The sequence below is a fragment of the Beta vulgaris genome, chromosome 4, assembly GCF_026745355.1.
Source record: "Beta vulgaris subsp. vulgaris cultivar EL10 chromosome 4, EL10.2, whole genome shotgun sequence".
Lineage (NCBI taxonomy): Eukaryota > Viridiplantae > Streptophyta > Magnoliopsida > Caryophyllales > Amaranthaceae > Beta > Beta vulgaris.
In genome coordinates, this window is record NC_079205.1 from 44,198,992 (window position 1) to 44,212,412 (window position 13,421).

Consider the following 13,421-nt stretch of genomic DNA (forward strand, 5'->3'; position numbering starts at 1 on the left):
CATAGCTAGGGGAGCGAGGATACAACATCATCTCAAAACTAGCGATCCAAATGAAGTAGAATGACTGCCCAGAAGTAGTTGAGTTCCCTACACCTTGACTTAGTTTGTCCTACCAACACCTTATTTAAACAATAATCTATCTATACTATAATATATTAAAAGAATAAAAGGCGTTCCCAAGCAAGGAACTACATTACTTGACTCTATCCCTTAGATTGTTTACTTTATGTAAACACGCATACAATAATAATAAAAAGGAATAAAAAATGCATCTTACAAGATTTGATCCCAAGACCTCAAGGTTATATAATAAAGTCTTAAACTCCAAACCAAGTAATGTTTGGTGTTACATGTATAAAGTAAAATGTTAATAAATGAATATTATAATTATATGGGGCAAGCCAAGGTCTAAAAACTATTTGTTAATACCAAAACCAGCCATGAAAATCATGTGTTTGCCTTACAAGTTATACTTCATGCTAAAATTTTGTAATAATAATAATTGCCGCCAATTCTCAAATTACAAAGATAACAAAGTTGAACATACAAACCATACACGCAAAGGGAACATGAACTCTACATGAACAAAACCTATAACTTAAATCATATGGTTATACATCATCTTATTTATCAAACTACAAAATCACAATAATCACTATTGGATAATATTATATTGTAAAGGGATAATATTATAATGTAAAGGGTAGAATGGTACTTTACTAGTCATAGGTCTGTAATGTCAACACTACATATATTGAATGTCAGTTAACCTACAATGGGTTAACACAATTATTTCCCACACTTGTACATGGTATCACAACTTAGGTTTTCCTAAAGAAAAGAAGAAAAAAAAAAACAAACAAAATCCTAAATTTTTCAAAGTCACGTTTTCTTTTACTTTCTTCTTCACGTCATGGATCTTGGCCTCTCTTCCTCCGCTGCACCTTCAACCACCGTGACTACCTCGCCGGCGTCGACCTCCGGTCCGCCCTTGTATCCGCCGCCGGCGCTGCCCCGCAGTCCCATCTCGCGTCGTTCTCCACGACGTCCAGTGCAGTCGCCTCCTTCGCTGCATCGCAGCCTTTAGGTTCGCTGTTTCCACAGCCCCGGCATCAGCGCCCGTCGTCTCAGCCGTTCACCACCGTCGCTGTCTCGACCTCGCCGGCCTATTATGCCGCAGGTGGCTCTCCTCCACCGCCGTCTCACGAGCTCTCATCGGAGCTTCTTCACATGTCCTCTCCGTCGACATCCTCGCGCACACCTATGCGCGCCCCACCTGGTTTTTCAATGCCAACGAGTTCTCCCTACTCGTTATTCTCTCATTCACAGCCAGTTCAGCAATCTTTATTTGCTCTCCGGCAGATCTCTGCCCCTAACCTTAGTAATCTGGTAACTATTACACTCTCTTCTTCTGAGGATTATTTGTTGTGGAAAACGCAGATTACATGTTTACTTATCTCCCATCAATTGCTTGGTATGGTTGAAGGCACTAATTCTATTCCTTCTCCCACTATTATTGATGAACATGGTGTTTCTATTCCTAATACCCAGTTCTATGAATATTTGTGTGTGGTTCAGCAAATAAAATCGTGGATTTTTGCCACTTTATCTAGGGATGTGTTTGTGGATGTGCATGATTTGTCTACCTCTGTTGAAATTTGGACTAGATTACAGACTAGGTTTATGCATGCTAGTATGGCTAGATTAATGGAATTAAAAGGACGATTAACTCGTCTTAAAAAGACTGCTTCCCAAACAATGGATGGTTATTTACGGGAAATTAAGGTGATTGCTGATTCCCTTGCTGCAATTCAATGTCCTGTGTCGAACCAGGATTTAGTGCAGTATACCCTTTTTGGTTTAGATCGTGATTCTGAGTACGATCATATAGTTACTACCCTCCTGCATTATCCATTCCCAATTAGTTTTGATGATTTGCGTCCAAAGTTGTTACTGCATGAACAAAGATTGATAAATTCTAAGGATGCATCTGATTCCTCATCCCATCCTGCCTTACTTGCCGTTAAATCTACTGGTACTGGTTCAAGTTCCTCCTCCCAGAATAATTCTGGAGGGAGAAAACGGGGCAGGAATAACAGAAACAGAGGTGGTAATAATAATCGTGGGGGCAACAATGCTCGGGGTAATAATGGTGGGAATGGAGGAAATAATAATAATCGTGGATCTGAAGTAAACAACAACAACAATGGTAATCGGGGACGATCAAATGGTATAAGTAAATTTTCTAACTTGTCATCCTATATTATGCCTTGCCTAGATTATATTACTAATAATTTGTCGTCTGCAGGGAGTAATTCATCAAATAGTAACAATGTTACCTCTACCCCTACTTCCGATACATGTGGTTTGTGTTGGTTTCCAGGTCACCAAGCTGCTTATTGTCCCCAGCGTTTGAATTCCAGCTTTGTTCGCTCCTCCTTAGAAAGTGCCACTCGAGCTTTAGCTGCATTGTCTGTTGGTGGGGAAGCTAATGACTCAGTCTGGTATCCGGATTCGGGAGCTGCATCTCACATGACTCCTCATGATGGTACGTTTTCTATTAAAACTCCTTATACTGGGTCAAGTTCTGTTGTAGTTGGTAATGGTACCTTACTCCAATTAAAAGTACTGGAAATTTAACTTTAAAAACTGCAAGTCGTCCCCTCCGTTTATCATCTGTCTGTCATGTCCCTAATTTAAACATAATTTATTATCAGTTAACAAGTTGTGTCATGAAAATGATTGTGTTGTGAGTTTTGATAAAAATTCTGTTTATGTTAAGGACCAGATAACGGGGGAAGTTCTGCTTCAGGGAACCAGTAAACGGTGTTGCAGAACGCAAACATCGTCATATCATTGAAATGGCTCGTACCATGATTATTCATTCTGACTTTCCTGCTGAATTTTGGGTTGATGCATCATATACTGCCACTTACACTATCAATAGATTACCAAGCTCGGTTTTAAGGGGTGTTTCTTCTTTTGAAAAATTATTTCATCGTCCTCCTTCCTATCAATTTTTGAAAACATTTGGATGTGAATGCTTTCCCTTGAATCTGGACTCTAAAAATCACAAACTGCAATCTAAATCTAAAACTTGTGTTCTGGACTCTAAAAATCACAAACTGCAATCTAAATCTAAAACTTGTGTTTTTATTGGATATGCATTGGAATATAAAGGGTATCGTTGTTTTGATCCTACTTCCCAGAAAATCTACACCAGTCGTCATGTTCTCTTTCATGAACACAAATTTCCATATCGTGCTTTGGTTGGCTCTGAGTCTAGTGTGCCTTACACTTCACCTTTGGTCCTGACTTTTGACTGACCTTTAACCAATGTTTCTCATGGCTCATCTGCATCGTCTGGTTCGACCCCTGCCCATTCCACTCCTCTTGCGTCTGCTCGATCTGCGGCATCCGACACGCACGACGCGTCGTCTCCTGCTGCTCGGTCCTCAACGACGTGTGCAGCGTCGCCAGCACTGAGCGCTGGCTCTTCATTCCCCGAAGCCCCGGACACGCACGCTTCAGTGTCGTCTCCCGATGCATCCCCTGCGTCTGTCTCGCCCGCTGCTGCCCAACGCCTAGCGAGCCCCGCAGCCTCCCCTGCCCTCGGTCCCGCGTCTCCTATGTCGCCTACTTTTGTGTCTCCCTCCATCACCCCTCCTCCCTCGTCTTCCGTCGCTAATCATCATCCAATGGTTACACGACTAAAGAGTGGTGTGTCTAAGCCTAAAATATTCATGAATTTAAAAACTGCTCTCACCGAGTCTGAACCAACTAATTTTAAACAAGCGTCTAAAGACTCACGTTGGCGTCAAGCTATGTTAGATGAATATAATGCTTTGATTAAAAATGACACATGGGAGTTGGTACCTCGCAACTATGATAAGAATTTGCTTGGTTGTAAGTGGGTTTACAGGATTAAATATCATTCTGATGGTTCTGTGGAGCGGTTCAAAGCCAGACTTGTTGTTTTTGGCAATCATCAGCAGGCAGGTATTGATTACTTTGAAACCTTTAGTCCTGTTGTTAAACCTTCTACTGTTCGCTTGGTTCTTACTATTACTGTTTCTCTTAAATGGTCTATTCGTCAGTTAGATGTCAAAAATGCGTTTCTTCATGGTTTTCTCAATGAAGAGGTTTATATGCGTCAACCTCCGGGTTTTGTTCATCCATCTAAACCTACTCATATTTGTCGTCTTTGTAAGTCCATTTATGGTTTGAAACAAGCTCCTAGAGCTTGGTTTTCTCGGTTTAGCAACTTTCTTTTATCTATTGGTTTCAAGTGCAGCAGTTGTGACACTTTTATGTTTACTCTGAAATATCATGGTCATCTCATTATTCTTCTCTTATATGTTGATGACATTGTCCTTACTGGTAGTAGTCCTCCTCTTGTTGCCAAATTCATTTCTGTTCTTTCTTCTCAGTTTGCTATAAAGGATTTAGGGGATCTTCATTACTTCTTAGGTGTGCAGGTTGTGCGTAATCCCTCTGGTTTATTTTTGTCTCAACATAAGTATGTCTCTGATTTACTACGTAAATTCCATCTTCATACTGTTAAACCAGTTACCACTCCTGTTGTCTCTAGAGTAACATTGTCTCTACTTGATGGATAACTTCTTACTGATCCCACAGATTATCGTAGTATGGTTGGTGCATTGCAGTACTTAACTATGACTCATCCTGATATTGCTTATGCTGTTAATATGGTGTCTCAGTTTATGCATGCTCCTCGTACTACTCAACTTCATGATGTGAAAAGAATTTTCAGATATCTGCAGGGCACTCTGGATTATGGACTTTATTTATATAGCAGCAGCTCTCCTACTGTTGTTATTGCCTACTCTGATGCAGATTGGGCACGATGTCCTGACACAAGACGCTCTACTACTGGTTATGCTGTTTTTCTTGGGAAGAATTCAATTTCCTGGCGTTCTAAAAAGCAACCTACTGTCTCCAAATCCTCCACTGAAGCTGAATACAGGGTCGTTGCCTACACAGCTGCAGAAACTATTTGGCTCATGCAACTTCTTGCTGACATTGACCATTTTCTCCGTCGCCCTGTGATTGTCTATTGCGACAATGTCTTTGCTACTTATCTCACTGCTAATCCAGTTCATCATGATCGTAGCAAACATATCGATGTTGACTATCACTTTGTTCGAGAAATGGTTGCCAAGGGAGGTCTTATTGTTCGACATGTTCCTACTCAGTCTCAGGTTGCAGACATTTTTACTAAAGGCCTATCTACTGACTTATTTACTAAGCATCGTACCAATCTATCCGTTGTTTCACCTCGTAAAGATTGAGGGGTTGTATTGGATAATATTATATTGTAAAGGGATAATATTATAATGTAAAGGGTAGAATGGTACTTTACTAGTCATAGGTCTGTAATGTCAACACTATATATATTGAATGTCAGGTTAACCTACAATGGGTTAACACAATTATTTTCCACACTTGTACAATCACAAAATCATTTACTGTATAAAAAAGAAATGACAATAACATATAACATCCCACCCAAAGCAAAGTCTCTATTGGCTCATGAAAACAACCTACTAAACGGAATCTAATCGTACTAGGATCGCGGTTAGTTGCCTGGGCGAACTGCAGGAGTGAAGAAAAGTCGTCTATGTCTGATCCTCGTGCGTGGGTTCATTTTCCAAGTGATCACCTTCTAGCCACCAACAACAACTTAGTATCAGTTTTAGTCGGAAAAGGTATGTATTTTTTTGTGTGGAGTATAGAGAAAAATAAGATAGATGATTTTTTATGATGAACAGATAGAAGAGTATCAGCACTCCTCTTCTCAAAATACAACAGCAACAACTAGTTACTTTGGGTAGAAAACAATCTATCCAAATGCCCCTCAAAGGTGGTTAAAAAGAAGGAAATAAAAGGGGGTTACAAAAGTTACTGATGGGGGTAGTTATGGAGAAATAAAATGGGATGTGATGTGTTCATTATTCATCGATTATTTGCTCTAATCCCCTTAGTTTTGATAGTCGATTTGGGCTCTTTTGAGCTCTTTTCTTGTGGATTTGATGTGTTTGGAGCTCTTGTCGTATTTTGCAGGTTTTGTTGCAGATTAGGCACTTTGTGCATTTATCTGAGTCGCGACACGGAAGTCTAGCACTCACACATGGTCCAAGGAGCATCCGGAAAACCACGCAAGCATTTCGGTTGGATTCCACGAAGAAAAAGCTAAGGAAAAGATTCCGCCCGGTCGACCGGGCGGTGTGGCCCGACTAGGCGAATCTTCGGACTTAGCTGCTGCAGAAATGGAAGCTTGAACTGCTTACGCGCCCGACCGGGCGGATTCGCCCGGTCGACCGGGCGAACTACAACACTTAGGATTTTTCATCCTTTATTTCGCCCGGCCAACCGGGAGATCAGACGAAGAAAAACGCTTGCGCGCCCGACCGGGCGGAATTTTTCCTTCGTCGTAAGTTTGTGATCACCGTCGCCCGACCGGGCGGATTTCGCCCGGTCGACCGGGCGGACTCTCAGGAAGCGATTTTTCGGGTTTTTTTAGCCGGTTTTGTATTTAGTATAAATAAGTTTTTAGTATTTTCGTTAAACCTATCTGATTTTCTACGTTTTTTAGGGCCAAACACTTAGTTTATTCTCTCTACTTTTGTTGAACTTTTACATTGGAAGATTATATAGATCGTCGATTTCCTTTTCCATCGTTCTTCAATCATTTGGTATTCTTCTCTACTTAGTTTAATTTCATGAATTCTTTTACTTTGATTATGTTTATCGTTTTCAATATCATCATGAGTGAGTAGTCTATTTCTAGGGTTTAGAGAGGGAAGCCATGTTTATACCTTTTGATTGTGGTTTGATGTTCTTCAATAATTGGATTGAATTAGAATAATTCCTATTGATTTGTTATACTTGTTTAATTCATGTAATTGCGCAATATCATGAGTTATGTTTAGCTAATAAGAATTAGAATCGAAAGATCATATTCATTAGAGGCTTGTTACAATAGGTAGATTTGATTATGTTGAGCGACCGTACTGGCATATGTTAATCTAGGAGTTGTTAATGCCTGACCAAGGATTAGCGAAATACTTCATTTATTCGAACCTCAATCCAAGTGTTGTTGAACTATATTATATTGATTAAACTGGTATAAGCATGGTGGACCGATCGATTGCCCTAGGTTTTTAATTATTTGATAAATTTCATTTTTCTGCGTTCTAGTTTATCTAGTTTAGTTATTAATTCTCAATTATTTTCTTCTGGAAGTAGTTAGATAATTGAACATAAATCTGTAGAACTCCTCTCCCTGTGGATCGACCCGTATTTGCCAGTTTCTGCAAACAGACACCATGCACTTGCGGTATATTTTAAAACCATCAAGTTTTTGGCGCCGTTGCCGGGGAGACGGCTAGTTTCTATAGCTTTCTGATTAATTATTTGACTATTTCTGCTGTCTCATTGGAACTTCAAGTTCCAATTGAGGCCATCTCACTGCACATTTTTCTTTGTTTCTTTTATGCCCAGGTCTAAAAGAACAGGTTCTCCAGTTCAGACTGATCCTGATCTTGAGAAAACCATCCGGCAGCTCAAGAAGACACAAAAGAAGAAAAAGCAGTCTGCTAATCAGAAAAAACGCCACGGAAGAACCAACTGAACCAATTATGCCTCCTAAGTCGCTGAAATCTTATGGGGTACCTTCTCCTGGCAATGTTCCCACAGGCCCTACTATGCCTGATATCAAGCAGTCAACTTCGAAATCAAGCCTGGCCTCATCAACATGATCCAGCAGAATCAATTTGGTGGCCATCCATCTGAAGACCCTGCAAATCATTTACAACGGTTTCAACAGCTTTGTCGTACCGTTAAGCACCAAGGGGTCACTCCTGATCAGTTGAAGGTTATGGTCTTTGAATTTTCACTAAAGGACAAGGCACAGAAGTGGCTGAATGATGTTAATGAAACTGAGTGGAGTGCTATATCTGAAGCATTCCTGAAAGAGTACTACCCTCCCACCAAAACTGCAGAAATAAGACACAAGCTTGCCACCTTCCAACAAGAACCTGATGAAACATTGAAGGAAGCATGGAATAGATTTAAGGATCTGCAGAGAGAATGCCCACACCACAATCTGGATAAGTGGTTCATCACCCAAGCATTCTACAATGGTCTACAACCTCATATCAAGAGCACGATTGATTCATCTGCAGGGGGTGTCTTCCTAGATAAGGGGTAGATGAAGGATACGATTTTCTGGCCAACTTAGCAGCGAATGATCATAGCTCCTCCAGGACTACTACAAGAAGAAGTTGGATGCTGATGCATATGCTTTGTTGTCCTCACAAGTAGCACAGTTGAGCATGAAGATGGACTCATTGAAATCTTCGCAGTCCACTACTCCTCCCATGAGTATTAATGCGATGTCCTCCATGGCTCCTATTACTTCCTCCTTTTGTGAAGTGTGTGGTATTCAAGGCCACTTTGGTCATGATTGTTCCTACAGTCAACCTGATCCGAATCAGATGGAGCATGCCAATGCTTTTCAGCAGAGACCACACAACCCCTATTCTAACACTTACAACCCAGGTTGGAGAGATCACCCCAATTTCTCCTATAAGAGCAACAATGTCCAAAATCCTCAACCTCCACCACAATCTTCCTACCAACCACCACATCAAAACCCACCACAACATGCTGCTAGACCACCATATTATCAAGGGGCTCCTCAGAACCCCCTCCTGGTTTCAATAGGCCTTCACCCAAGGCTATCAGCAGCAAGCTCCTCATAATAACAGCTCTCAAGAGCCTACTATGTCTGATCTAATGAAAATGATGGTTTCTATGCAGAAAAATCATGAGGAGAGCATCAAGGAGCTGAAGAACACCACCAAGCATTTGGAGACTCAACTTGCTCAGGTGGCTGGAAAACAATGCACAAAGGCAACCAGGTCATCTGCCGGGGAACCAATTCCTAAAGAAACCGCTAATGCTGTCACTCTTCGAAGCGGTACACAATATGATGCCCCACCTATGCCTACTGATGATTCAATACCTCCAGTTCAGAATGATGCTGTGGATGACAATGAAGGTGAGGATAGCTCCAGAACTGAAGTTGAGCGCGGGAAAGTGGATGAACCAGAGAAACGCAAGGAGAAGGTTACTGATTCTCCTACTCCACCACTACCTTTCCCCCATAGGATGCAAAAATCAAAGGTCGATCAACAACTTGGTAAATTTATGTCTATGGTCAAAAACTTGAGGTAACAGTTCCTTTCACTGATTTAATTTCTCAAGTACCTGTGTATGCCAAGTTTCTGAAAGATATGATAACTAAAAAGAAAGATTTTGGTGGGATAGATAGGGTTGCTTTAACTGAAGAATGCAGTGCTGTTCTGCAAAATAAAACCACCCAAATTAAAAGATCCTGGTAGTTTTTCCATCCCTTGTCATGTGGGTGCTCTGTTTATAGATAAGGCTTTGTGTATCTAGGTGCTAGTGTTCTGTTATGCCTTTATCTGTCTGTAATAAACTGAACTTGGGTGCTTTAAAGTGCACACAGATTACTTTACAGATGGCTGATCGATCTGTGAAGTATCCTTTGGGTATTTTAGAGGATGTCCCTGTTAGAGTTGGAAAATTTTATATTCCTGTGGACTTTGTAGTACTTGATATGGAAGAAGATAGTCAAATTCCCATTATTTTGGGTAGACCTTTTTATGTACTGCTGGTGCTGTTATTGATGTAAAATCTGGCTCTCTAACTTTGAGTGTTGGTGATGATACTATTACTTTTAAGTTAACCAATGCTATTAAGTCCCTATGCTTGAGCACACATGTTGCAGGATTGACATACTCGATGAGATCTCTGGAGTTAGTTTTTCACAATTTCTGTCTGATGAATTATTGGAGACAAGTCTTGATCTCACTGATGATCTTGACATTGATACGGTAGCAGATTGTAAGGTAATGGAGACTATTTGCTCTACTTCCGAACCACAGGTAAAGAAGTTAGAACTTAAACCTTTACCTTCTCATCTCAAATATGCATTTCTTGATGATGCTGAGGAATGTCCTGTGATTGTCAGTACTAAACTCACAGATAGCCAGCTTTCACAACTTCTTACAGTGCTTCGCATGCACAAGAAGGCTATTGGGTATAGTATTGATGATCTAAAGGGCATTAGTCCTGATTTCTGCATGCATAGAATTAATTTGGAAGAAAATCACCGCCCTTGCATACAACCTCAAAGACGTTTGAATCCTAATATGCAAGAGGTGGTGAAAAAGGAAATTATGAAACTACTTGACGCGGGCATCATCTACCCCATCTCAGATTCTAAGTGGGTGAGCCCGGTTCAAGTTGTTCCTAAAAAGGGGGGGACTACTGTTGTTAAGAATGATAAGGATGAACTAATTCCTACTCGTACTGTTACAGGTTGGCGGATGTGTATTGACTATCGCAGATTAAAACATTGCCACTCTGAAAGATCATTTCCCTCTCCCTTTTATTGATCAGATGTTAGAAAGATTAGCAAAACATAACTTTTTCTGTTATTTGGATGGATATTCAGGTTTCTTTCAGATTCCCATTCACCCAGCTGATCAGGAGAAGACGACGTTCACTTGCCCCTATGGCACTTTTGCATATCGCAGAATGCCATTTGGTTTGTGCAACGCCCCTGCCACATTTCAGAGATGTATGATGGCCATTTTTTCTGATTTCATTAAAATATCATGGAGGTATTTATGGATGATTTTAGTGTTTATGGTTCTGACTTTGATGTGTGTTTGCATAATCTCTCTCAAATTCTGAAACGTTGTTCTGAGGTTAATCTGGTTCTTAATTGGGAAAAGTGCCACTTTATGGTGAATGATGGAGTGGTACTTGGACATCTCATATCTGAGCGTGGCATCCAGGTGGACAGAGCAAAAATTGAGGTGATTGAGAAACTTCCTCCTCCTGTGAATGTCAAGGGAGTGAGGAGTTTTCTGGGTCACGCGGGTTTCTATCGCAGATTTATAAAAGACTTTTCAAAAATTGCGAAACCCCTTACTCAATTGTTGCTCAAGGATGCCACCTTTGATTTTACTGATGCGTGTGTGGAGTCTTTTGACAGGATTAAGGAAGCATTGATCACTGCCCCTATCATACAACCTCCAGACTGGAGTCTTCCTTTCGAGATCATGTGTGATGCTAGCGATTATGCGGTTGGTGCTGTGCTTGGTCAACGGAAAAACAAGTCCTCCATGCCATCTACTATGCCAGCAAGACCTTAGATGAGGCCCAGGTCAATTATGCTACTACAGAGAAAGAGTTGTTAGCCATTGTGTATGCTCTTGACAAGTTTCGGACCTACCTCATAGGTTCGAAAGTGATTGTTCATACTGACCATGCTGCGCTAAAGTATCTCTTGGCCAAGAAGGAGGCCAAACCACGACTTATACGATGGATATTGTTACTACAAGAGTTTGATCTGGAGATCCGTGACAAGAAGGGTGCTGAGAATGTAGTTGCAGATCATCTCTCCCGGTTGAGGTTTGAGTCAAGTGCTGACGGTCCCATAGATGATGCTTTTCCAGATGACCATCTTTTCGCTGTGTCTACTCAATCTCCATGGTATGCTGATTTTGCTAATTATTGTGTTAGTGGTTCTCATCCTCCTGATTTGACATACCAACAGCGCAAGAAGTTCTATCACGATGCCAAGCATTATTTTTGGGATGACCCCCTCTATACAAGAAGTGTTCAGATGGCTTGTTCCGACGATGTATAGCTGATTGGGAGATAGTTGGCATTCTCCAACATTGTCATAGTATGCCTTGCAGTGGACATCTGGGCTCACAAGCCACCGCTTATGAGTTCTCCAGAGTGGTTTTTATTGGCCTACCATTTTTAAAGATGCTCGTGTTTTTTGTCTCTCTTGTGATGAATGTCAACGAACGGGTAATATTTCAAAGAGGCAGGAGATGCCCCAGATGGGTATTTTGGAGATTGAACCCTTTGATGTATGGGGTATTGATTTCATGGGACCTTTCCCTTCTTCTTGTGGGAACAGGTATATCTTGGTTGCTGTGGACTATGTGACTAAGTGGGTTGAAGCTGTGGCTTCCATTACCAATGATTCTAAGGTAGTCATGAAGCTCTTCAAGAAGGTCATTTTCCCTCGATTCGGAGTCCCAGAGTCTTGATCAGTGATGGGGGATCTCACTTTCACCAGCGCACTTTCAAAGCTTTACTGAAGAGATATGGAGTCACTCACAAAGTTGGTTTAGCCTATCATCCTCAGACTAGTGGTCAAGTTGAAGTCTCCAATCGTCAGATCAAGCGCATTTTGGAGAAGGTAGTCAACAGGTCAAGGAAGGATTGGTCACAAAAATTGGATGATACTCTGTGGGCTCTGAGAACTGCTTTTAAGACACCTCTAGGAACCACCCCATATCGATTAGTCTATGGCAAAGCTTGTCATTTACCAGTTGAAATGGAGTATCTCTCAGCTTGGGCAGTTAAAGAAATTAATTTGGATTTGGAGGCTGCAGGGGAAGCAAGACTTCTTCAACTGAATGAGTTAGATGAGCTTCGACTGGAAGCATATGAAAACCACAAACTCTACAAGGAGCAAACCAAACGATTTCATGACAAGATGATTGTAAAGCGGGAGTTTCATGTTGGTGACAAAGTCCTATTATACAACTCTAGACTGAGGCTTTTTCCTGGAAAGCTTAAGTCAAAATGGTCTGGACCTTTTGTCGTCACTGACGTGAAAACACATGGAGCTATTGAAGTGGCCAATGCAGCTGGAACGAAGTTCAAAGTGAATGGGCAGCGTCTGAAACTGTACCATGAGGGACCTTCATCGGCCAAGTAGAGGTCATGTACCTAGACACTCCCTGATTTTGAGAAGAGGTACTAAGGTCGTGCGGGACCATCTAAACCAGCGCTTTGCGGGAGGCAACCCGTCTTTTCTTTTCTTCTTTGTCAGTTTCGATTTTTGTTTTCTTTTGATTTTTTTTAGTTTACTTTCTTAGTGTGGTGAGGGAGAGTGTACTGATATTTGGACGAGTCTAGTGTGTGCAGGAGGCAAAATTTACGGACTTGGGAAAATTTTGACGGAAAAACGCGAAAAATTGAAATCGCCCGGTCGACCGGGCGAGTTCGCCCGACCGGGCGCGCAAGCAGTTTTTACCAGAGTGAACGGAAAAACGCGAGAAAAAAAGTAAAGTACTTTTCGCCCGGTCGACCGGGCGAAGCCGCCCGACCGGGCGCGCAAGCGTCTTTTGGGGGTATATTGCCCGGTCAACCGGGCGAAACAAAAATGAAAATTCTGGAAATCGCCCGACCGGGCGGATTTCGCCCGGTCGACCGGGTGGAAATTCTTCTTTCGAAAACGCCCAGCTTTGCCAAAATCACCTAACTCTGCGAAAAAA

General features: G+C 41.5%; 1 non-coding gene and 1 pseudogene across 1 annotated transcript; one reads left to right on the forward strand and one right to left on the reverse strand.

Annotated features, from left to right (window-relative positions):
* The first annotated feature begins 1,263 nt into the window (after nucleotides 1–1,263).
* Nucleotides 1,264–13,377, forward strand: LOC130591158 (uncharacterized; annotated as a pseudogene).
* Nucleotides 8,024–8,130, reverse strand: LOC125497175 (small nucleolar RNA R71). The gene has a single exon (XR_007273811.1). It is a non-coding gene; the product is annotated as a small nucleolar RNA R71 (small nucleolar RNA).
* Nucleotides 13,378–13,421: the final 44 nt, after the last annotated feature.